At 45.3% G+C, this 24,405-nt stretch overlaps 1 pseudogene; it reads right to left on the bottom strand.

Annotated features, from left to right (window-relative positions):
- Positions 1-16,745: 16,745 nt before the first annotated feature.
- LOC124676733 lies at positions 16,746-22,785 on the bottom strand (annotated as a pseudogene).
- Positions 22,786-24,405: the final 1,620 nt, after the last annotated feature.

Below are 24,405 nucleotides of genomic sequence, written 5' to 3'. Positions count from 1 at the left end.
TCTCGAATATTAAAAGTTTGACCAATTTTATTGGAAAAACTTACAATAACTAGAGCAGAAATTTAGTATCAGTAAAATCGTGTTAAAATACAGCAGAAATTTAGTATCAGTAAAATCGTGTTAAAATGTAGTTCCATATCATACCAGGTTGATACCCTACATGTTTCGAATTTTTGTAATAAAATTGGTCAAAATTTTAAATTCTAACTTAGAGCAAGAATTGGAATCAGGCTTATCAAGGAGACGGGATACAACCCGCTACATGAGTAGAGTTGGAATAATGTAGCGATCGTCGCAGGTTCCATGGGTGTATCCATGGAGTGTAATTATGGTCGGTAGCAGATGATGCGCAACGGGTACTCTGCTTTGCTTACTGTGGTCAGGTCGGGATCAGGGATTCGGGGTAGAGTGACTGGGATCAAGATTGATACGACCTGAGTTACTGAATCCCAATCGAGTACTGTAGTGGTAGTACTAGCTAGGCGGTAGCCCAAACACACACGCACGCACACTGGTTCTCTGAGCTCGGACACCACCGGAGGCGCGGAACTGTGCGGCTGCGTGGCCATGGCCGCCGCCCCCGTGTCTCGTTGCGCTTGTCATGTACGAACGAGAGAGAGTTCAGCTTGGATGTGACCAGTAGTATATTTCCCATTTCACTGTACGTCTACGGCGGCTTACCTTACCTGAATCGCGGGACGAGATGTTACACGGGAACGGAGGGAATGGGCGAGGACGCCGACGCAGTGAATGGCAGGCAATGTGACGGCTCAGGAGCAGGCCAGGTTTTCCGCATGTTTCCGTGCCGTGGCAGACGCAGCCGTGGTGCTGCTTTCGCCTCTGGCTTCGCAAGCTTCTCAAGAATCCTTTGGGTTTCTTTCTGAGGTCTGGGACGGTTCTGTTCCTGTGTCGACCGTTGTTGTTGGGTTCAGGAAAGGAAAATATTTCGGAAGCTGAACTCGCCCACAACCACAGGATTGTTCCTGCCTCCCTGCTCGGATCCGTCGGTCGCCCACGACCAAAACGCCGCCATGAGTTTCTCACTCACAGCACCACCACCAGCTCTATCCCCCCTGGGTCTCACGATAATATTAGTCAAAAGTACAAATGTGGTTGCAACATATTCATTTCGTTCAAAGTCATTGAGAAATACTTTAGCTTGACATTAACATTTTTCCCTGATCTGTACCTCCACAATTTGTTTTGCCACGGCTCATGTCCCTATGAACATACTCCCTGCCATCCGTCGACAACATCGGCCAAAGTCATGCGATACGGGCAAGATGAATGAATATATCTACTAATATATGCTAGTTTATGGGAGGTGGTGTTTTGTCTCATATGTAGGTGCGTATGAACAATAAAATCGGTTTATATATTTTCTAAACACCCCTCTAAGCATCTCTCATTGTACATGCCCTTAGCTTACTCCTTGTTGATTTCTTGCATTTTCATGCATTAAAATCGAACATAAATCCCATCAAGGCAATATGGAGAGACAAGACATAATGAATTAATATATATACTGATTTATGCTCGTTTATGTATGTATATACTTTTAAGTGAAGTAGGCATCCGACACCGCGAGGATGTCCACACCTCCGACAATACCTTATCGGCGTCGATCACGATGTTAGATGAAGGAACCTCCTGGTTTATCACCTGCGTCTACGGCCCGCAGAGTGAAGGCGACAAGCTTCTCTTCATTGAGGAACTCATGGCCCTACAGACAGTCGCCCAGGATGCTTGGTTCCTGTTGGGAGATTTCAACCTCATCACTAAGGCCTCGGGCAAGAACAACATTAACATCAACCGCCGTCTCATAGGCGAATTCCGGGCGGCCTGGGACTTCCTCGCCCTCAAAGATATACGGATGGATGGGAGGCGCTTCACCTGGTCCAACGCCCAGGTAGACCCGGTACTCACCAGGATCGATCACGTTTTTTGCACCGCTGACTGGGACGCCCTCTTCCCGGATGCCCATCTCCAAGCCATTACCTCTGCCTGTTCTGACCACGTGCCCCTTTTCTTACAAGGGTCCGTCTCCTCTACCAGGAAGCCTTCTTTCAAGTTCGAAGAATTCTGGTTGCGCATGCAAGGGTTCAAGGAGACTGTTTCCGAAGACTGGAATAAAACCCACTCGGCTAATGACCCGATCCGCCGCGTCTACATCAAGCTTGCCCGCATGGCCAAAGCCCTTAAATGCTGGCAGAGAAAGAGCATCGGCGACCTTAGAATTTAGCTTGCTACTGCAAAAGAGATCATTATACGACTGGACCTCGCAGAGGAGGCTAGGCCGCTTTCCGACAAGGAGCGCGCCTTGCGACGACAGATAAAAAGCTCCTACTTGGGCCTGCTTTCCATCCAGAAGATAAAACTACGTCAACGCTCTCGCCTCACCTGGATACGACTTGGGGACACGAACACAAAGTTTTTCCATGTGCGTGCAAATGGGCGAAGAAGGAAACTGCACATCCAGTCCCTTGCCTATGATAGTGGAATGGCGATCACTTCCGAAGATAAAGAAAAAGTCCCGCTGCATCACTTCAAGAATCTTCGCGGCTCCAAAGCCCCTAGGCCCCTCAGCCTCGTTTGGGAGAGCATCGGCTATGTGCCACATGACCTCTCCGATTTGGACGCCGCCTTTACAGACGACAAGATTAAAGAGGTCGTTTTCTCCCTACCCGCCATCAAGGCCCCTGGACCCGACGGCTTCATCGGCGCCTTTTTCAAGTCTTCCTGGGACATTATCAAGAACGACATCATTGCCGCCATCATGCACATGTCCCATCTTCGAGAGGGCTGCGCTAGCCTTGTCAACTCCGCTAACATCATCCTCATCCCCAAGAAAGCTGATGCTACGATGGTGGGAGACTACAGGCCGATAAGCCTCATCCATAGCCTCTCAAAGATTTTCTCCAAGCTACTGGCTAACCGCCTTGCTCCACTGCTTCCTGATATCGTCTCCAAGTGCCAAAGCGCCTTTGTCAAGAAAAGAAGCATTCACGACAATTTCTTACACGTTCAAAACCTCATACGGGAACTTCATGCCAACAAGACCCCGAGCCTGTTCCTCAAGATTGATATCTCCAAGGCTTTCGATTCCGTAGGCTGGGCTTACCTCCTCGATGTCATATCAGCGCTGGGGTTTGGCCAAACTTGGCGGAACTGGGTGTGCCTCTCCCTTTCCTCGGCCACGTCTAGAGTGATGCTAAATGGAGAACCTGAAACCCCATTCTGGCATGCCCGCGGTCTCAGACAGGGAGACTCGCTCTCCCCCATGCTTTTCATCCTCGCCATCGACCCACTCCAGCGCATCCTCTCCTCGGCCACTCAATTGGGTATTCTGAGTCCCATTCGCTCAAGGACGAACCGCTGCCGCATCTCTCTTTACGCGGACGACGCTGGCATCTTCGTAAACCCCCGTAAGGAGGACCTTTGTGCCATCTCTTCCATTCTCGACTGCTTCGGAAAGGCCAGTGGACTTGTCACCAACATGACCAAGACGGAGATTTTCCCGGTGCGTTGCGCCAACGTGGACCTTCAGGAAATCCTTACTGACTTCCCCGCGAAGCTTGCCTGCTTCCCTAGTAAATATTTAGGGCTCCCTCTACACTTCCACCGCCTTCGGAAGGTGGACCTACAGCCCCTAATCGAAAATATTGCCGGAAAGCTCCCGGGTTGGATCGGAAAGAACCTTGCAAGACCTGGGAGGGTCATCCTTGCGAAGACGGTGCTCATGGCCATTGGCATTTTCCACGCCACTGCCATTCCTATGCCAAAATGGGCTCGCGATAGGATCAACAAGATTGCCAGGACATTTGTCTAGGCCGGTGAGGAGGGAGAACATGCCGCCCAGGGGAAAGCTCTCGTGAATTGGAAAACGATCTGCAGGCCAAAGAAGCTGGGGGGGTGGGGTCTAGGCATTCCGAACATTGAGAGATCTAGACGTGCCCTGCGTTTGCGCTGGCCTTGTCTCCAGTGGACTGATCCGGACCGTGCTTGGCATAGCTCAAAACTTCCCTGTCACGACACCGACATGTCTCTATTCAGAGCCGCCACAAAAGTTACCATTGGAAAAGGGGAGACGGCCTCTTTCTGGCACGACAACTGGTATGCTCGCGGCCCCCTATCTCAATGCGCGCCCGACCTATACAAAATTGCCTCCAGGAAAAACCGTACGGTTGCTAAAGAGCTGAGCGACAACAACTGATCTACTCCGTCGCCACCCTTAACTCGCATCCCCAGTTGGCGCAATATATCGAGGTCTGGGAGGCCGTCCACTCCACCAACCTTGACCCCGAGTTGCCGGACACCATCGCCTGGACGCTTAACGCCAACGCAACCTACAGTTCCGCCTATGAGGCACAATTCCTTGGCTCCCACGCCCGATTCGATACCATGAAGATTTGGTCGGCACACGCTGAGCCCAAATGCAAGTTGTTTGGTTGGCTTGCCCTTCATGGAAAGCTCCTTACCGCGGATATGCTTGCCATCCGGGGATGGCCTCACGACCCTCGATGCATGTTGTGTCTTAGCGAGCCCGAGACGGCTGACCACCTTTGCAGAAACTGCCCGTTCACCGCGGCTGTCTGGAACCTGGTGAAATCTTGGGATGGCGACACCTCCGATGACCGGCGCCTCGACTTCCAATCCATATCTGACTGGTGGAACGACATGATAAATGGAAAGCCACGGAAAGAAAAGAAACGCATCAGTGGACGGTTCTTATACGTGCTCTGGAACGCATGGAAGGAACGAAACCGGCGCATTTTCACTGGACAACGTCTTACCTACCTTGAGGTCGTAAACATCGCAAAGGAGGATATCCTGCAAAGGGATCGAACAATAAATGGCTTCGGGCCAACCATCTCGGCCGAACCGGATTAGTTTTCTTTTGGTAGCTCTAAGTTCATGGTGGGTTCTGGGCATATTACCACTTAATCTAAATATGCCCTCTATTTTGGTAGCTCTTTTGTTCCCTCTTACTTAATGAAAAGGCAGTGCTCCTGCCGGTTGCTCCAAAGAAAGAAACTTTTAAGTGAATTTTGACATGTTGCGTCTCAGGGCAGAGATGTAGCAAATCCAAGCGTTGAAGGCTATTGGACCAGCGCCAACGCATGTAACATTTGTATCTCCTTGTGTTTCTAGATGGTTTCTTTTGAAACTTAAAATATCACCTCACGGAAGGGAAATATATACATATATATGATGTCCGGTTTAACTTGAAGCCACAACAACAATGACTGCTTAAATAACTGATTTTTAGAATATCATAGGACCTAGCTGTCTTATTTGGGCACCATGCTAATTAACTGTCTATATCCTCAACTTAATATAAACGTGCAGCAGTTATTTATTTATTTTCATTTGGCTCAAATGTGGAAAGGGACATTTTGCTACTAAAATATTTTAGAGTGGATGACTTGAATCACCATAATACAAATACTATAGTGATAACATATTTCATACTTCCAGATGATAAATATCCGTAATAATGAGTGAATTTGCTTTTACGGTGTCCGGAGCATATGTTCTGTTTCGAAGATAGTTGAATAAATTTCAAAAATATTGTCTTATATTTTGTTTTGAAAAAAACATTTTAAAACCATTTTGACTTACCATCCGCAATATGGGTGTGCATAACACATCCGGTGCATGAAAGAAGAAGTTGTGTCACTGCATGTAAGATATGATAACACAATCATCTGACATTGTAACCTAAAACCTAGCAGGGTACTAAGATACAAAAATCGAACAAACAATCTCTACCTAGAGTTCGTCACTCCTAGTGCCAGTGATTTCGTTTTCGGCTACAGCAGGACCGCTTCTTTAATTAACTCGGAGTTGATAAATCCAAGGTCGCCGTAGATGACACTTGTGAGAATCCTCAACCATTTGCCCAGTATATTTTGTGTTGGTTGCCAAATAATTCACATTTTCGTCTTAATTATTTAAGATGGTTTCTCATTTGCCTTATTCGTATCTTGCATTTAGCACAAATATAAAGTCATGATCGGAAATCAATCGAGGTAAGTTTGATGCTTAATCGGCAGTTGGGGAGAGAAAACCTGGTTCTCTATTAGCAGGGATCGATATCTTGCCAGCCCTAGACGAAAACCTTTGTAGGAGAGAGAAAATATTGGTTTTTTCAACATGTAAATTTAGACTCTTAATTTCTCTTGTGTTGTTGCCCCCGCTTAACGATGCCGCTACTTCAAGTCACGGATCACGGCTTCTGTGCCATTTTTCGCGACTGATTTCACCATGGAACCAAAGACATGTCCCACGATGGCAACAAACTGCGAAGCTTTGAAACCAACCGATCATAAAAGCTTGGTTGTGCGCGACCGAATCTAATCCGATCTGGCGATCTCCAGGCATGTCATCCATTGTATTTCGTCAGCGGAGCCTTCCGAAACTTGACACTCCAACCAGATCAATGAAGACATGCACCAAGCAGATCTTCATCATGGTGTGAGAGGGAGCCTAGGACCAAACCGCATGTACAAAAAGGCAGGCCGGCAGTCCCCACGCCACCGGCCGTCACCGGCCACCAAACCCACCAGAATTAGGCTAGCAGATCGAGGGCGGATGATTTGGATGGGACCCAAGATCCACAACACTGCCTCTTCCGCAGGATTGCACCGAAGTGCATCGTCGAGGAAGTGGATCAGCAGCTAACAAATTGGCTACACATTTTCAGAGGAATTTACATCATCGGGTGAGATAATTTTCACTTTTGCTACGTGTACGGTGTAATTAGGAACTCACATATTTTTCCGTGAAGGAAAGCTCTCTATGATTCAATAAATCGTATCAAGGCAATATGACCAGAAAATGTTTACACGCAGCCTCTGCAGAACCCGAAATACACTCGCATATACGATTTCAGCATAAAAGGTATTAAGGTTAGTTGCAAAATACACTAGTAGAGAAAAACCTACTAGTCGCGTGTGAATTTTGGTTACCAGTCACAGGCCTTGGCCTGCGACTGGTACCTCGCCACTAGTATTCACTACTAGTCGCATACCCACCTCGCACACAACTGGTAGTCCAGGTATACAAGTCGCGTGTCATCTTGGCCCGCTACTATTACTATACCAGTCGTGTGCTTACCCATCCCGCTTCTAGTGTGCGTCTTTGAATTTTTTAAAAAAAATCTGGGACCACCACCCAGCTGTCCACGTGACACAAAACAATCAAAAAACCAAAAGAAAGCAATCGAGTCCATGGAGGCTCCTTGTGGCGTTGACGAGAGGATCGAGAGGATAGTAGCAGGTCACCATTGCAGGGCATCGGCGGTGGCAGAGGAGGGCATCAGAGTAGGTAGTCGACATCAGCTGCTCGAAGAGGTGTCCGGAGAGGTGGTGGTCGTTGTCGCGGAAGATGAACATACGGGTGGAGGAGGAGGAGGAAGAGGGGGATGGGAAGGAGGAGGAAAAGAGAGAGGGGGAAATGGAAGGAGGAAAAGGGAAAAAGAAGGAGGGCATGTGTTTAAATTAGAGTGAGGTCGCCCCTTCTAAGAAAAAATTGCATCGAAATCTAAAACGTCCGAAAATTCTATTTTCTTTTTTATATTTTACGATTCTAAAAATCGGCAAACGACAACCTCGAAAGCCAATTTAAAGAAAGATGGAGCCATTTTCCTAACAACTAGATGAAATTACACATGGACAACTCGAAGGATTTTGAATTTGGATGTTTCTATCATTTTATTTTTTGCAAAATTGAAAAAGATGAGGTTAATCCAACCTGGGGTGCAAATTTTTCTATTAGTATTAGCGAGCCGAAATAAGGTGCGCTACCAATAAGATGTAGGGTTTTCTATTTCCGTGCCCTCGGATCCTTAGTTGTGCTCAGTTTTTCCCAGCCGCTTAGTTTTTCCTCAGTTTTGCCCAAGCCCTTGTCTGAAACCCTCACAAGTGCTGGAACGGCCGTTTGCCCGACGGGTCACCAAATTTAACCGTTATCTACTGACTAGTGGGGCCACGTAGATCCCGCAAAGACATGTCATATCATTCATCTTTGTTTGGCCGTAAGCATCGCCGTATGCCTGACCAAAACGTGGACGAGTGGTGCTTCGTTATATCGAATGCCAAGTGGGGCCATGACGCTGACACAAGGGGCGATACACGTGCAGGATTAGATTTTTAAACGGAGCTCTACAGCGATGGCACGGAGGAGGTGGCCTGCGGGGTGCCGAGATGAGATCGATGTCCACAAAGAACTGCATGAGGCGAGACCATGCGCATTAGATAGATATGAACTAGACGCGTTTAACCATGCAAAGAAGAGAAGAAATGGTCGAGGACATCGACCACTACCTCAACACTTTGACTGACAGTGTCGGACACGAACGCGAGCAATGTAGAGATAACTAGTGTCTCTCCTTTCTGGCAAGTATAGATGGGTGCTAGGGGAGTGTGGTGGCGAAGGGAAAGACCTCGCGGTGGTCTGTGGCGTCCAACATAGCGGGGCGGCGTGGTCGTGCCCACAGCGGCGTGCATGTTCGGCATTGGCATCAGCATATACGTTCGGCATTGGCCTCGACGGTATCTCTGGTGTGTCAGTGATAAAATGAGGGGACGGGACTGAGGGTGCATCCCGACGGTGACCTAGCAGTGGCGGCGAGCATAGCCGTTCTGACCATGCCGAAATCGGCATTGGCATCGTTTGGAGGCTGTGGTGCTCGAATCAAGGTGGGATTTGTTTCTTGTACGCCAAAATAAATTTGAAACAAGTTTCCTGTTGAAGGTTCGGTAAAATACGAAAGTCTGTAACTAAAAAATTTACTGACACCATGGTGAGGTTTTTTTTATAGAGCTATACGGTTCGGCAAAAGTTTTTGACAATTTTTAGATATTCGTTGTTGTTACACGTATGGCATCATGTATGGCCAATTTGGGGTCATTTGGAGATGTTCGAAAAAATCACTTTGCTTAAGCGCATGCCGTTTGGTCTCACTGAAACCAGCTTTTGTAACAAGTTAGGTTTTTTCGACCTTCTCTAAATGACCTCAAATTTCATATAGATGATCTTCTATACGAAGATAGGTAGATTCTTTCGTTTTTACAATTTTTGAACTTTTATTTCCCTTTATAATACCTAGTTGATTTTCAGGTCAAAACCTCGAAAGTTAACATAAGTAGATGGTGAACCCTCCCAAACTTTAAATACAGAGATAGATAGATTATTTCGTTTATCATTTTTAGCGTGAAAAGTAATGGCTACAAGAAATCGGTGATGGTTTATCATTTTTAGCGTGAAAAGTAATGGCTACAAGAAATCGGTGATGGTTTATCATTTTTTGCGTGAAAAGTAATGGTTACAGGAAATCAGTGATGGTTTATCATTTTTAGCATGAAAAGTAATGGCTACAAGAAATCGGTGATGATTTATCATTTTTTGCGTGAAAAGTAATGCCTACAACAAATTGGTGATGGTTTATCATTTTTTGCGTGAAAAGTAATGGCTACTCCCTCCATACCGGTTTATAAGCACATTTCGAGATTTGAGAAGAACTTTGACCATTAATTTGGTCAACAAAATATGAAATATATATCACAAAAATTATATCGGTGGAAACTTCTTTTGCATATGAATCCAATGGTATAATTTTTTAGGATTATAATGGTTTGACCAAATTAATAATCATAGTTTTGCGTGACAAGTTTATCAATTTTTGCGTGAAAAGTAATGGTACAACAAATCGGTGATGGTTTATCATTTTTAGCGTGAAAAGTAATGGCTACAAGAAATTGGTGGCGGTTTATCCTTTTTTGCGTGAAAAGTAATGCCCTAAAAGAGTTTATAATGCCTAAATGCCGACAAAGAAAGAGAGGGTGGTGGGCCCCGATCAGAGAGAGAGAGGGGTTATCCTGCCCGTTAGATCATACGATCAACGGTCGGCGGGCACGATCCCCGTGACAAGGGCTAGACCAATCAGGGCAAGGTTGGCCGTCTGTGAGAATTTGTGAAGGGAGAGGGCAAAATTGAGTAGTATCAAGAAACCAAGGGCACGTGAGTAGTAAACAGACTAAGGAATTCAAATATGAGATTTAAAAATGGAAAATGCGTGTTTTGTACAATGAAACCCATCTTGGCCTACCTCAAACTATTTGCAATACAAATATACATGAGTGTGAAAATTGTGGCCTCATTCAGACAAAGTATGTTTTGGGGAAAGCTGTTTTGGAAAGGGCTTATTGTGGAAAGCCATGCACCTTCATAGCTACTAGATGATTTGAGAAGTGGCAATTTATGGTAAAACTTGATTTATCTATGACTATTATGGTACCCAACGTGGGAGGTCGCGTAAGAAGACTCCATGAGTAAGTGCCACTATGGTTTTATATTTTTTTAGATTTTTTGCGCATGAAATGACTCAATTAGATAGTTTAATCTCATTTGTTAACTCTCTGTTGACCAGCCATTTGAGGGTAAAACTGAGTATATTGCACTAGCCAGTATTAGTACTCGATGGGAAAACTGAGTACAAATATTTTTCGAGTGTAAGACTCGAGGGTAGAACTGAGTACACGTAACCACGGACGCGTGTCGCGGTGCACAGCGGTTAGGCGGTGCGCGTGTTGAGACCAAACGTCTAGTTTTTTGGAACTGCCGAGACCAACTGTCACCTTGCCTGTACAGAGCCCCTCTCTCCCTGACGCACGCAACCACGCCTCTCACGTCCCATCAACTTCTCCAAATCGAAGGAAAAAACCCCAACCGCCCTACGCGCGCTCCCCTGCCGGCAATGGAGAAGAAGAATGCACCGGTGGCCGTCGCCCTCGAGCCCGTCGCCTCCGAGCCCGTCGCATCCCAGCCCGTCGCCGCCGAGCCCGTCGCATCCGAGGCCGTCGCCGCCGAGCCCGTCGCCTCCGAGGGCGGTGCCTCCATGAACTGGGCCTCTCTCACGGCTGACGGACCACTTCACAAGATCGGCGACTGCTTACTGGCGAAAGAGGAGTACGTGGACACGTACTATGTTTTGAGGCAAGTTTGTGCAAATTGGCGCTCAGGTTTACCTAAGCCCGACGTGCACCTGCACGAATGGATCATGGTAGAACACGCCCTTCCACGCGCCGCTGAGCTCACCTTCCTCCACCTCCGCACATCCCGCTACATCACCATCGATCTAACGGAAGTTCATGCAAGGTTCAAATTCCTCCAGATCTATAGATTTAATTTCAATCGTAAATATCTTAGTGCTGAATGCTATCTTCATCAATATCTTTTAGATACTACTTCGTCGGCTTTTGCCGTCGCGTAATCGTGCTTGCCCAGAAGAACCAGCCGCACAAGATACGGCTTCTGAACCCACTCACAAAGACATTGAACACTATATTTGAGGCGCAGATGCCATTTGTTTTTCTGGACTCAGTAGCTGTAATGAAGTCCCCGACTATGATCTTCGTTTCCACACATTACCCGGAGGAAATTGCTTGGGTCGATGAGAGCAATCCAACTAAGGATATAGATGAAGATTGGGGAGAAGTAAGATTTTCGATCGAGCACCATGCTCTGCGTTGCATTACCCCGTTCAACGGTGAATTGTATGCAATAGCTGTGGATAATTTTGAGTTCGGAAAATTAGTGTGCACCAACATTGTCCAGTTGGAGCAGCGCGCGAGCACTGTCAACATGGAGACACTATTTTCATTTCCAGAACTTGCAAATGACAAGTTCTACCTTGTGAAATCGGATGGTGATCTACTGCTTGTGTTGTTGGACAACATGCATTTGGAGGAAGGTCAAGCACCATTGGTGTACCGTGTGGACATTGCGAGCCGCTCTCTCCATGTCGTCAGTAATATTGGCAGTCGTGCCTTCTTCGACCATCATATCCGGTGTATCTCCGTCCACACGAGAGTGCACCCGACACTTCGACCTTGCTCCATCTACTACACGGATTTGAGTTATATCAGAGAGTACTTTCATGATATAAAGGCCTAGGATGATTGGCCACTACGTTTGGATTAGGAAACTACGGTCCAAGAAATGAACAAAGGCCATACCGTTTGGAGGATGTATTGGCTGCACTCTGCAGACGGAAGGAGTTCAATAAATATTTCCTTCAGATACAGTAATGGAGCGACGAAGAAATATATGTTGAATGAAGAACTGATTCATTCATCCCATGCCTAGTCTTCATGTTGGCCATACATTGCGTCTTGTATTATTTTCAGCTTAGTTTGTCGTGAACATTAACATCGTTATTGACTGTTTTTGGCTGTTGTATGCAGTTTATGTATTATACTTAGTTTTCGTGATTTATTATGCTGCTGTGAATTTATCATAGCTTCTAGATTTGCTACTAGATTTTTTACCATATTGGGCAAAAAACGAGGGCCAAAAGGCAACAATCATTGAAGAAAAAGACAGAAATAGAAGCTTCTCGAGATTTGATACTAATTTGGTGAAAGAGAGAGAACTGTTACAGAGAAAGAGGGGGAAAAGGTGCTCTTAAAAAGGGATATGCCAATTTGGGCCGAGAGAGACAGAACCCAGCTCCTCCTCACGTACAACCTAACGCGGTCTCGTCCTGTCCCACGCGGTCCCTTTCTACCAGCCCCACGCGACGTGGTCCACACGACGCGGCCCCACACGTCAGCACGGAACGGTCAACTTAACGGGAATCCTACCGTCCGATCTCCTTCTACGGGTTTCATACAAGGGCTTGGGAAAAACTGAGGAGCTGGGGAAAACTAAGTACAACTAAGAATCCGTGAATCCGTGGGGTCGAAAATAGAAAGCCCTAAGATGTACTTGTCATGTGCGGTGGCACGGAGCGTTGCCAGTATTTTGAGCTCACCCGTGCCCCGCCAGCTAAATATTTTAGAAGCGGGCAGGCAAGGGGACACGCGACCGGTATGGACATAGTAGTCGCGCCCCTATTCGCGCACACTGAGGGGAGTTTTTGGACCTGAGTGCATCCGGGGGCCACCTAGTAGTCGTGTGCCCTTCTCTTATCTCCGCTACCAGTATGAGCACACAAGTTGTGTGCGGGTTTTCGGCCTGCAACAAATAAAAGCAGGCGCATGAGTTTAGATGGGCGTGCTGCCAACAAGCATGCCTCCATAACGTTTTACCCTACTAATGAGAGGTGATTGTGCATAAGAAAACTTGTTCAAGTGAACGGATGTAGATCTTGTAGTTTATGGCTCCTAGATAAAACAGTTTAAAATCTCTATTATGTTGTCATATGGGCAAATTTTGTTTGGTGTATAGTTTCCATCTCTTTGAATATTTGAAACTCTTGTAAGGCCTTGTTTCGCGATAGAGTTCTAGTGTGATTAGTGGTGATAATACTTTAGAGTATTGGTGTCCCCACAAAATTCATCTCCAACCCACTACAAAGGGTAGATTATTTAGGATTGAGAAAAATATACTAATATTTAGGAAAAAGTGAGGATAAAATAGATTAAATCCGCTCAATACTCTAACGACAAACAAGACCTAAAACGGTGAGTCTGTACAGTATCTTGTGTCGTGAGAACAAACGTGCTAGTTGCTTGCTTCTCTGTTGTTATTTTACAATCCGAAAGGCGCCTGCATTTGAGCTAGCTGACGCAGCCTGAAGAAGACAGGAGATCCTCGATCTTTAACGTTTTTTAACTACGTGAACAGAATCGTCCAGCAATGCAGATAAGAGGAATGAACGATGATCCAGACAAAGAATCGTCATCCATATATCAAGTTAATAAAAAAGACTGTACTGTCACCAGGCCTATGTAAAGATAAGTAGAGAGTAATTGGGTGGAGCACCGTCAGCGTTGGCCGACCCACTTCATACATTCGATGCAATGGAGACCCTGTCTACTCATGGCAAGGAAATTAAAATTAAAAGTTATCACCAGACCCGCTATTGCATCAGCAGTGACAAAAGTACGCAGCAACGGAACCTTGATTTCTGAAGTCTGCCTGACACTGAAGATTGCTGGAGGTCCGGGCGATTTCTAGGGGTTAGAGGTTCATGCAGTTACAGGGTCAAACCGGACTGGCCAGGGCCAGGTCTGACCGTTGTTGTTGGGTTCAGGAAAGGAAACGGATTATTCCTTCCGTTCTTCCTGCATGCTCCGATTCGTCGGTCGACCTGACATACAGCGTCGTCAGCACCGTCCACCGTCTGAGTTTCACCGTCCAGCAACATAGGCACAACGTTCAGCGGTGCAATCCTGACGAGTGATCCTACGAATATTGCTACCTTTGATTAGCAAAAATGAATTACCTGCTACGTAGTGTTATTAGTGTTGTATGTATAGTTTTGAAGAACATTGGGCGCTTGACCTGTTGCATCTAACGTCGCCACCTAATGCTTCTGTTAAAAAATAAGTGTCATAGATTTATCTAAATTCACATATATCTAAACGTAGATACATGTGAGTCTAGATATATCTACTGTACCATATTTTGGAACGGAGAGAGTAGGTGTCAAAATCCAACTGTCAATGGTTGTTGGATCAAACGCCACGTTACGTGGTGCACAAGTTATATCTCATCGTGTTTTAGATGGTAGGTCCTTTCATGCTCAAAAGTAAAATGCCGTCTTACAGGTGGCACAATATCTTAGATAATATATGTATGCGCGTGATCACTTCCATGATTTATGATAGGGTTGACCATAACAATCGACCAGCTACATGAGGTGTCAAATAACATGATTTGATACAAACTAATAGTCTCATAATAATTTCAGCCTTATTAGACGCTGGTCTCTACGACGAGCCTGTTCTCGCCGAGACCAAGACCAAAATTCCCCTCAAAATAAAGATATTCATGTGATTTTTGAGCAATAAGATTCTGTTAACCAAGGATAATTTAGTCAAACGACACTGGAGTGGGTGCACAAAATGTGTTATCTGTGGAGAGGAGGAGACTATTCAACACTTATTCTTCGAGTGTCCTTTTGCTAAACTTCTTTGGCATACAGTAAATTTCACTTATGACCTTCCACCTCCAACCAATACTACTAATATGTTTGGTAATTGATTGAATGAAGTAGATAGATAATCTAAGGCTTTTATCCGGATTGGGGTTTCTGCCTTATGTTGGTCTATATGGAGGGCCAGAAATGATATTATCTTTAATAAAAAAAAATCTTTCATTTCTTGCAGGTTATCCATATGGTGTCACATTGGGTCCAGCATTAGGCTCTCCTTTCGCCGGAGGGACAGCGGGATGCCATGGTTTCTGGATGCACACGGCTCCAGATGGTCGCTCAGGATATCTGGTGCCAGACTGGCTGGCGTAATACTAGGAGATTACTTTGATGGTTACTCCCAGTAGTTTGTGTTTTTCACTGGTTGATTTTTGTATCAATTCTGGCTGATGATTGAGTTGTAAAACTTGTACTAAACCTGGATTTTTAATAAATGGCCGTGTGCATCATCATGATGCAGAAGCCGGGGTGATACTCCCCATTTCGAAAAAAAATGGAGTTTGCTAATGATGGGAAGGAAGTCACTATTTTAACGGGAAATTATTGTGTTCGGCTAATGGGATGGATGTCCAACACCACGACATTCGCTATGTTCTCCATTTATTATGATAAGGAAATGTGTATTGACTTTGCATATTTCAAACTTTGCCACCTTATATGTTCATATTCATGCTTCTAAGATTTTTTGTTTACTGTGCTCTTTCTTCACTGGCATGGCATCTATCACCATTCCTAAATGTTGAAATCTTACATCTTGTACTCCTTTGGGTGTTTAGACGAAATAATATACAACATCTCTATTTCTTCTTGTCATATGGCTCATTTCATTTGGGATATAATAGTTTCTGACACGGGGAGTGATATCTTAACACATGGGAGCGTATGCTCCCTTTATTTTGAAATGTATGGTAGACACATTTTGAAATGTCAACAAATTTGAAAAAAAAAATTCGCACGTACATCTTCATGTGCTACGCTCTCACAAAGTCATTTCATGAAAAATCAACTTGTATATGGCGTGTGTAAAAAGACAAAATTCGATGCTAAAATAAAGACTTTTCACAAGATAAATTTTCTCTTTTAGAAATATATTTTTATGGTAGAGGGATCATACGCACCCGGAATCCGAATTGAGTTTCTAACACCCCTTTCAGTATTCAGAACCCATGTATAAGGACGGTAACATGCGGTATCTTCGACGAAAGAATCAAAGTGTTAGCTGCTTTGTTCCTGCATCGGCTAGGCTTTAGCTGCTTCTGGGTTTCCCCACTCAAACCTCAAAAGGCACCCACGGTTGGGCTATCTGACGCAGCCATGCAGATATCCAGGCAAAAGGAATGAACAGATATAGCATGATCCAAGCAAGGAATCGTCATCTATATATCCAGTTACTTAAAAGGACTTCACCGTAATCCAGCCTACGCAAAGATAAGTAGATATCAATCACTAATTTCGTATCTGAGATGGAGTCGCGTCAGCGTCTGCTGATAAAACACATTGCAGGTGCAGTGGACACTAGTCATGCCAAGGAAAAGTAAATCCGATGGACCTTATCAGCAGACTCACTATTACATCAGCAGCACATATGCTTACTTTCTGCACATTATCTTCTGTGATTTTCCTTGTGCGAGTCAACGATTAATGTCCACAAACTGACATACACAGGGCTTGCATTCAGTTAACAGCACCAAGTTGGAAGAGCTTTAGCTCATCCTTTTAACCCCAAGGACATACATACATACATACATACATGCTTGATTGTAGTGTCATGGTCAGTCAGAACAGCAAATGGCAGCACATTTGTTGCTCGTGTTGCGCACCAGCCGCATGAATCATGGTACTTCTATACAGCAAGAATACAGACGTGGACATAGTCAACTAGAGAGCAGCAGCTAATTGCCTAATTCAGATGATGCGTCAAATCAAGGCAAAAAATGCCTCAGTTGCAGTTCCGCTTTTCCTGAACCATGAGATGGGTGACGAGAAGTCGGCATGCTGCTGTTGCTTTTGGTTCTGCCAGTTTGGACATCTAGCAGAACACGGGTGCAAGTACTAAGACGTCATTACAGAAGATATCCGGTCGGTTTTCCTCACGTTGTACTTGTCGTAAACTCTTTCATGGTTTTCGCTCCACCACGACTCCGCTTGATGATCTCCAAATCTTCTCCGGCTGCAATAAAAAAAAGATACTCAAACGTCAGGTCAGGTTCCTCATGGCAACTTCCAAGCAAAAGAATGCTCCATATCCATTGCAATGCCTACCTGAACCGCACTCTTTTCAGCTCTTTGGTTCCATCATGAAGAGAAACCAGAGTCAGGTACACCCCAGGTTCAAACTGCTCTATCCACTCCGCCTCAACTTGGTTACCAGGTGAACTGGACTCTCTCATGTTCCAGCCTTGCAGGTTTATCTGGAACCGTTCCGTTTCCCGCCGATCAAAATCCTCTGATCTCGGACGATGCCCCGCCATCCCACCATTCGTCCTCTGCTGTGCGGCCGGGAAATCCCTGCTCTTGTTGAAGTTCTCAAACATGCTGTCATGTGGAGCCATCATGTTGTCACTGGGGTTGATTATTTGATGGGCTTGGAGAGGCAGCCCGTTGAACCGAGCAGAAGCAGCAGAAGTCGGTGTTTGGGGATAAGGAATGCCTCCTGGATCGTATCTCTTCTGACCTTCTCTCCCCGTTTCAGAAGAAACTACACCAGGTAGATACACAAGCCGTGGTGGCTTCATGTCAGAATCTACTGGAGGAAGCCTCTCTGCCATTTCTTTTACCTGTTGATATTACTGAACCTTATTTTTGTGGCTTGGAAGAATCATTAATGCGAAAAGAGTGCAAAGAAGGAAAGAGACAAAGCTGGCCCAAGAACATGCACCTAGTACAGTTAATTTCGAAATATCACCTGTGCTGTTAGCGACTTTATGACCTCTTTTGCAGCCTTCGATTTAGACACCTCTTCAGCAGCAAGGGTCGCGGCCTCATTGGCTTTTGCCTCCGACTTCTGCAACTCTGTATCTTGTTGTTCTCGTTGCTGTCTCAAGCTATTAACCTAATTCAGAGACAAGCATAAGGACTAATTTCCACTGTTGTTTATAGTTGTTTCAAGAATTAGATAGAACCAATCATACCTCGTCTTTTAGTTTTTGAACCTCTTGCTTCAAAAGTTCATTCGCATCCCTCAGACTCTCGAAGCTTTCTGAAGACAAGGCGCTCAAAGAAATTAGATATGGCATTCTTAAAAAGTATATATCTGGCGTCAATGGGGTATGCGTTTGTCACTGTCGAACCTGTATTGTGCAGATCACCTGATCCAATGAAAGGGATGTCGTTTAGCTGCCAAATTGCAGGGAACTGTGGCGAATAGTCAAACTTTTTTGTCTGCTTTGCTGCCTTTACATCTAAACTCTTGATCATATCTGAACTAGTAATTGATGCTGCTCTGTTTGCTTTTGTTTCCATTCTCTCAGCCTTGGTATCACCCGGTATGCGAGGTATATTGTTCCTGCTATAACCGACACCAGAATCCATAACTTTACTTAGCTTCACATGACACGAATCACACACACGGTATGGCTTTCCAGGATTTGGAGACAATGCTGCTCTTAGCGCCTTTTTTGAACTGCACGAATGACAGTGTACTAAGCCACAGTGGTAACAGTTGTGCCTCTTCCGAGTGAAACCAAATGGCTGTCTGCATGCTGAGCACTGAGACTGCTCCATCCCGGACACCCATTTATGTTGACAAATTGCGGCCGTAAAGCCTGATCCACAAGCAATGCGCTTCACAGACCTATCCCTTAAAGCCTCGACAAGTGTAGGCACCTTACGATCTGCAATATCACCGTGACCCAACCTTCCATTTGCGCCCTTGCCCCAAGTATAAACTTCACCAGTATTTGTCAATACGGCAACATGGTAAGACCCACAAGCAACCTCCACAACACCACCGCCCCCGACCTTCTCTTCAACTAGACGTGGATACCTTCCATCATTATTTGGATTGCCAAGCTGTCCATACACCGAGCTCCCTACGGTAAACATGTGCCCTGAAGTAGTCAACCCAATCGTGAGAGTATGGCCACATGCAGACTTATGGAAGTTGTAATCTATCAGTGAGGGCACACAAGTTGGCTTGAGTTTTGAGGACCTGTCACCATGCCCAAGGCGATATTTGTCTCCGTCTCCCCAGGTAAATAACTTTCCAGATGAAGCATTTGACTGCGTCATGATAACCTCAACAACAGCAGCACTATGCCACACCCCACATGAAACAGAAATCGTCCTCAGACCCTTCAAAGACTCCACTTCTTTTGGATACGAGATAGTCTCTCGATTCCCGTGACCTAAGGCGCCGAATGTGCCATCACCAAATGTGTACAACTGCCCAGAACTGGTTATCAAAGCTGTATGCCATGTACCACAGGAGACAGTGGACACATGAAGGCCTTCCAGAGGACCTGAAACTCTTTTTGGGATCCAGTGGCTTACGGTACTACCATGACCAAGGAGTCCAGCGTTGTGGGTACCGTCTCCCCAGGTGTAAAGATCGCCTGTTGCAGTAACAGCACAGGTGTGGAATTCGCCACAAGCAATTATTTCTACATTGTAGGTTGACAATGACTCGAGGAGACATGGCTGAGAAATGCTTGTACTAGCCCCGTGACCAAGCCGCCCACTGCACTCTACTCCCCACGAAAATACCTCTGTCTGTCTTGTAACGAGTGCAGCATGCTTCACACCACAAGCCACATAACTGACATCAAGCATTACATTTGACTCTAAGGGCTTCGGCACAAGAATATCAGTAGTTGCACCAGGGGAGTGTGTGTTTCCATCGGACCCGGTATCACACATGACTTCTCCCCATATATAAACATCCCCAAACGATTCAGAATCTTCACCACCAGAACCATGGCTGGATGTGCTGAGAGCACTGGAAACACTGACTCGAATATCCAATGACGAGCCTTTCGCTTGCATGTCTGACACATCAGTCCTTTCTGAATATGTATATTCTCCAGAAGAACGGTCCTTGGAATTTGCTGAGCTCAACTTGTTCTCAAAGGAATCCGAGGTAAATGTGGAGCTACTGCTTAGGCTACTTTCTCTGCCAACCTGAAACAAATTATAGCAGAAAAGTTCAGAAGCCTGGCTTATCATGTTGTAAAGGTGTGGTTCACCTATTTTCTACACAATTAGAAATTGAATGATGCACTTGGAAAAAGATAAGGAATGAGTTCACAATTTTCTAAATTACATGAGTGCATTTCAGATAATTTACTAACATAAGCACAGTTTATGTTAGTAGCAGTAAAAACTCTGAAAAGAACATCGGACAAAAAGTGACCATCAAACAAATCAGCTCCATTGGGTAGAATTATTAGAATAGTTTTTCTGTTATGCCATCATGCTATTAGCATCAGAAATGTGTGTTGCTTTTGTGCAACAACAGTCAAGAAAATTATACTGCAGCATAAGAGGTTGATACTGGACCGATAGTTAATCACAGCAACAGAACTAGAACTGAGACTGCCGGAAAAGTACTGATAGCTTTGCCCAAAAAGATAACAGTAGTTCAACGATATGAAATCATTTACTCAAGTAATGATAAGCGCTCAAGATTGTGTTAGTTACGAAAATAAAAACTTGCATAGAAGTAAGCTGTGTTGAAGCAGAGATTTACATCAAAAGAAAGGGCAGCACTGCGCATTTCACCAGCGTGTTGGGTTTGAGATCCGTGCTGTCCTGGAGATATCAATGCGTTAAGGCATGTAAACCACACCTGTGTTTCCACCTTATCCTTGCAGATCTTTGAAACAAGATCAGAATTAATTAGATGATATTTATTAAGAAACAGAAGAGAGGGAATAGTGATAAATTGTTTCTCGTTGTAGTACCAGATCGAGGGATCGCTTGCCATCCTTATATATGAGTGAGAAAGATAAATGGTCCTTCTCAGGGAGCAGAAAACGTTGGAAAACCAGCTGAAAAGAATAAATGTTGAAACATCAAAGACTTCAAATAGAATATGGCCATACTGTTTAGAATGTCCTTACCGTTCTTTGTCCTGAGAGAATTCTGGACACAGAAGCTAGTTTTAAACTTTTCTCTTGGTTACTTGAGACCCAGATAAGAGTTGATTCATCCTGCAGACCATATGAAAGGAATCTCTTAACTGCATATAATATCTGCAGAAACAGTTTAAACTGCACTCTGCTCTCACATGCATTGCATATTTTAAAAGTAGTTTCCATTTTTCAGACATTTCTCTTTTTCAAAAGAAGCAAAACCCTTATTGCAAACAAGCTTTGTAAGAGTTCTGCACCAGTTCCACGAACCGCAAATGAGCAAAAGGCCTTTCAAAACCACGACGAGTCAGGTCAGACCATAAAATTCAAAAGTCATTCGTCAAGATCAATTTTTTAAAAACTATGAAGCCATCACGCACGAAGACAGTTAGAAGGAATTAGAGCATACTGCAACATCTGTTTAAAAAACTTACATTGGATAGTCTGAAGGGAGTAAACTTGGGCTTCCCCTTGCGACCATACTTAAGCAGCTGGGTGCCTTTCTTCAAAGCAATAAGCGCCTGGCAAATTCACGAGGATGAACTAAGTCCAGTAAATGGTGCATTTTTTACAAAGAGTAAATGGTGCATAACATGAGTCAGAACATATAACGAAAGCTCTCCCATCGGAATTCAGAATATCTCCTAGGGATGTGCTAGTTTTGCACTCCAAAGTTTGACAGGACCGATGCTAATGGGAAAGTTCCATGTGTGTTTTTGTCCATTTCCCTGGGAACAAAACCAACTAAAGGAAACCCCTTGTCCGTAGCTTTGTTTTCTTCATTGTTTTTTGTGTTCCTGGGGTCACATGGAGGGCAACACCTACAGTCTATAGCATGCTTTGCATCATGAACCCATTTACTGATGAGAGTTTCTAAAAAAAAGGGAGATATGAGGAATCTTTTCGTGATCAGCAGAGGTGTAGAACGCCAGCAGCCTACATGGTGGTAGAAACAATGGTGCTACTGGAGCTAGTCCTGCTTCCGAAGAACAGCATTGACATACTACTAGTTCTAAATTTGTGAGCAGAGATTATCATTCATTCATTCATTCAGGATGATGCAATACATGTAAGCCCTGAACCAAGCAGGTCGCTACACAAAACCTTGACATTCAACTTCATCTATTTTCAGATTTAAAACCAGACTGAACTTTGAGGAGGATACCACACATCCATCCCAAAATTACTGGAGCCGGGGGCCGCGGTGGGTGAAAATGGAGCCAATAACGAAATCCCCAGCTCGAAATCGGAATCTGCTGCTACTATGAACTCGTGCACTGCAGGAACTAGTAGGATCCTCCCGGGATCTCCAGCTCTAAATGCAACAAAACCGTGGCGGTCGCAGGAAGCAAGGGCGCCCACCTCAAAATCCCAACAATTAAGCTCCAGCGCCACCGGCTCAAAACCTCTACTCCTGCAGTTACACCTCCACGAGGAATGCTACGAAAAATAGACTCCAAATCCACGATATAATCACGCGGCTCCTTCCCCCCGCTCCCGCATTGGCATTTTGCAGGATAAGAGGGGTGGTAGTAGAGAGAGGGCGGCGGAGGGGAATGGAGGTTGGTTCACCTTGTCGATGTCGAGGCCGGGATCTGCCATTCCATGGGCGAGCGGCGTCCGGTCGTCATGGAGCTGGTCCTCGCCGGGCTCTCATGGAATCTCCCCGACTCCGCCGCCGGAGCGCTCCCGGCGGAAAGAGAGAGTTTTGAAGGCGGGGATGGCTTGCCGGGCTTAGAGGGCGCTGGGCGCTGCTTGGGTGCAAGTGCAATGGAGGTGGGCGGCGGCGCAGGAGGCAGAGTCCGGCAGGAGCGGGCGGACGGGGCGGGAGAGGTGGTGGAGTGGTGGTAGGGGTGGTCGTGCGGGGAGCGAAGGGAGCACAAGTCCTTAAAGAAATGGACGGAACGGTCGTAGCGCGCGCTGCTTTGGCTGCCCTTTGACGCCACCCCGGCAATGGCAGCTACCGAGGTGAGATGCGCAGCGGAGTTACCGGGGCGGCGGAGGGAGGGAGGATTTGGGACTTTCCAAAGGGAAGAAAAGGTAAAACGGAGATGGAGCATCAAAAAAGAAGCGGTGGCGGCAGGCAGGGCAAAACTTTGGAATGAGGGGGCGATGCGATTGATATTGATTGCCCAATCATGCCTAAATTTCCATTTTCACAACTCCGAGCCTACTGCACAACGACCAAAAAGATACTCTAAGTGTAACTGTGTAACTTCTAATTTTAGCAAGAATACTGACATTTCCATTGTCATCATACTTTTATAATTTATTGTGTACTATGTATCTTAAATCTTTTTAATGTTAACCTTGGAGTTGGTGGTCGCTCAACGCACTTAACCATCTGATCTGAGTCGATTACTCGATTTCCAAAACATTGTGGATAGTCTGGCTGCTCTTCTCTAATCATAGACTACTTTACTGATCATATGATTTTCTGTTCACATTTTGCATTTGTTTGACATTGGCTCAGTTTGTTGTGTCTTTGAAAACGACATGTTCCTCCACGTTGCTAAGAACTGAAGTGATTATTTTGGTAACTTGGATTGTGAGCATAAATAAAGTTTAGTGTTTATTTGATTGTATTCGAATTTGAAAAGTAGCACACAAATAAAAGCACTTCACTAGCACACGACACAGCAGGGCCCCGCCGGCTGCTAGCTCGATTCTTGAACAGTATTCGCCGTGGCCCATCGCGTGCGTGTACGAACTCTTAATTTGGACCAGTGCTGTCTGCTCGGTGCTCGCTTCATCTAAGTACAGTTCTAACAATTAATTAACACATTTCAAAAAAGAATTACTTAACAAGTAGAGTAGTGCCTATTTGGTTAGACACGATGAGGGGACTACTACAGCTAGTCAGCGTCAGGTTTGCAATGCTAGCTAGCTAATCGTGCGAGCGTGTTAGCGTCACATCACCTCGTACACGCGCGCTCATCAAAAGAGCCACTCGTTTGTCTCCGGCCGGTTGTGGTAAACATGACGTGTGTCTACAAGTTGAATCCATACCCTATATTTATATTCCTTGTTGTTATCACCAGAATTTGACCGAGTCAGAGGTGGGCCGCGATCAAGATGGATTTGAAGAATATATATATAGAGGGAATGCGTGAATCGGCCTTTTATACCAAGTTGGGCTTGTTTGCCCATGTATCTGTAACATATTAGATCGCATCTTAGTTTAGAGTTAGAATCTTACTCGTGCACGGTTTAGTGCACGCCCACATTAGAAAGTCCATTGGACTATAAATATGTACCTAGGGTTTATGGAAGAAACAACAACCAACGTTCAACCACAAACAAATCTCGGCGCATCGCCAACCCCTTCGTCTCGAGGGTTTCTACCGGTAGCGTCATGCTCGCCTAGATCGCATCTTGCGATCTAGGCAG

Source organism: Lolium rigidum, chromosome 7 (assembly GCF_022539505.1).
Source record: "Lolium rigidum isolate FL_2022 chromosome 7, APGP_CSIRO_Lrig_0.1, whole genome shotgun sequence".
Taxonomy (NCBI): Eukaryota; Viridiplantae; Streptophyta; class Magnoliopsida; order Poales; family Poaceae; genus Lolium; species Lolium rigidum.
The sequence above is the reverse complement of the archived record's forward strand: the minus strand, read 5'-3'. Positions and strand labels throughout refer to the sequence as shown.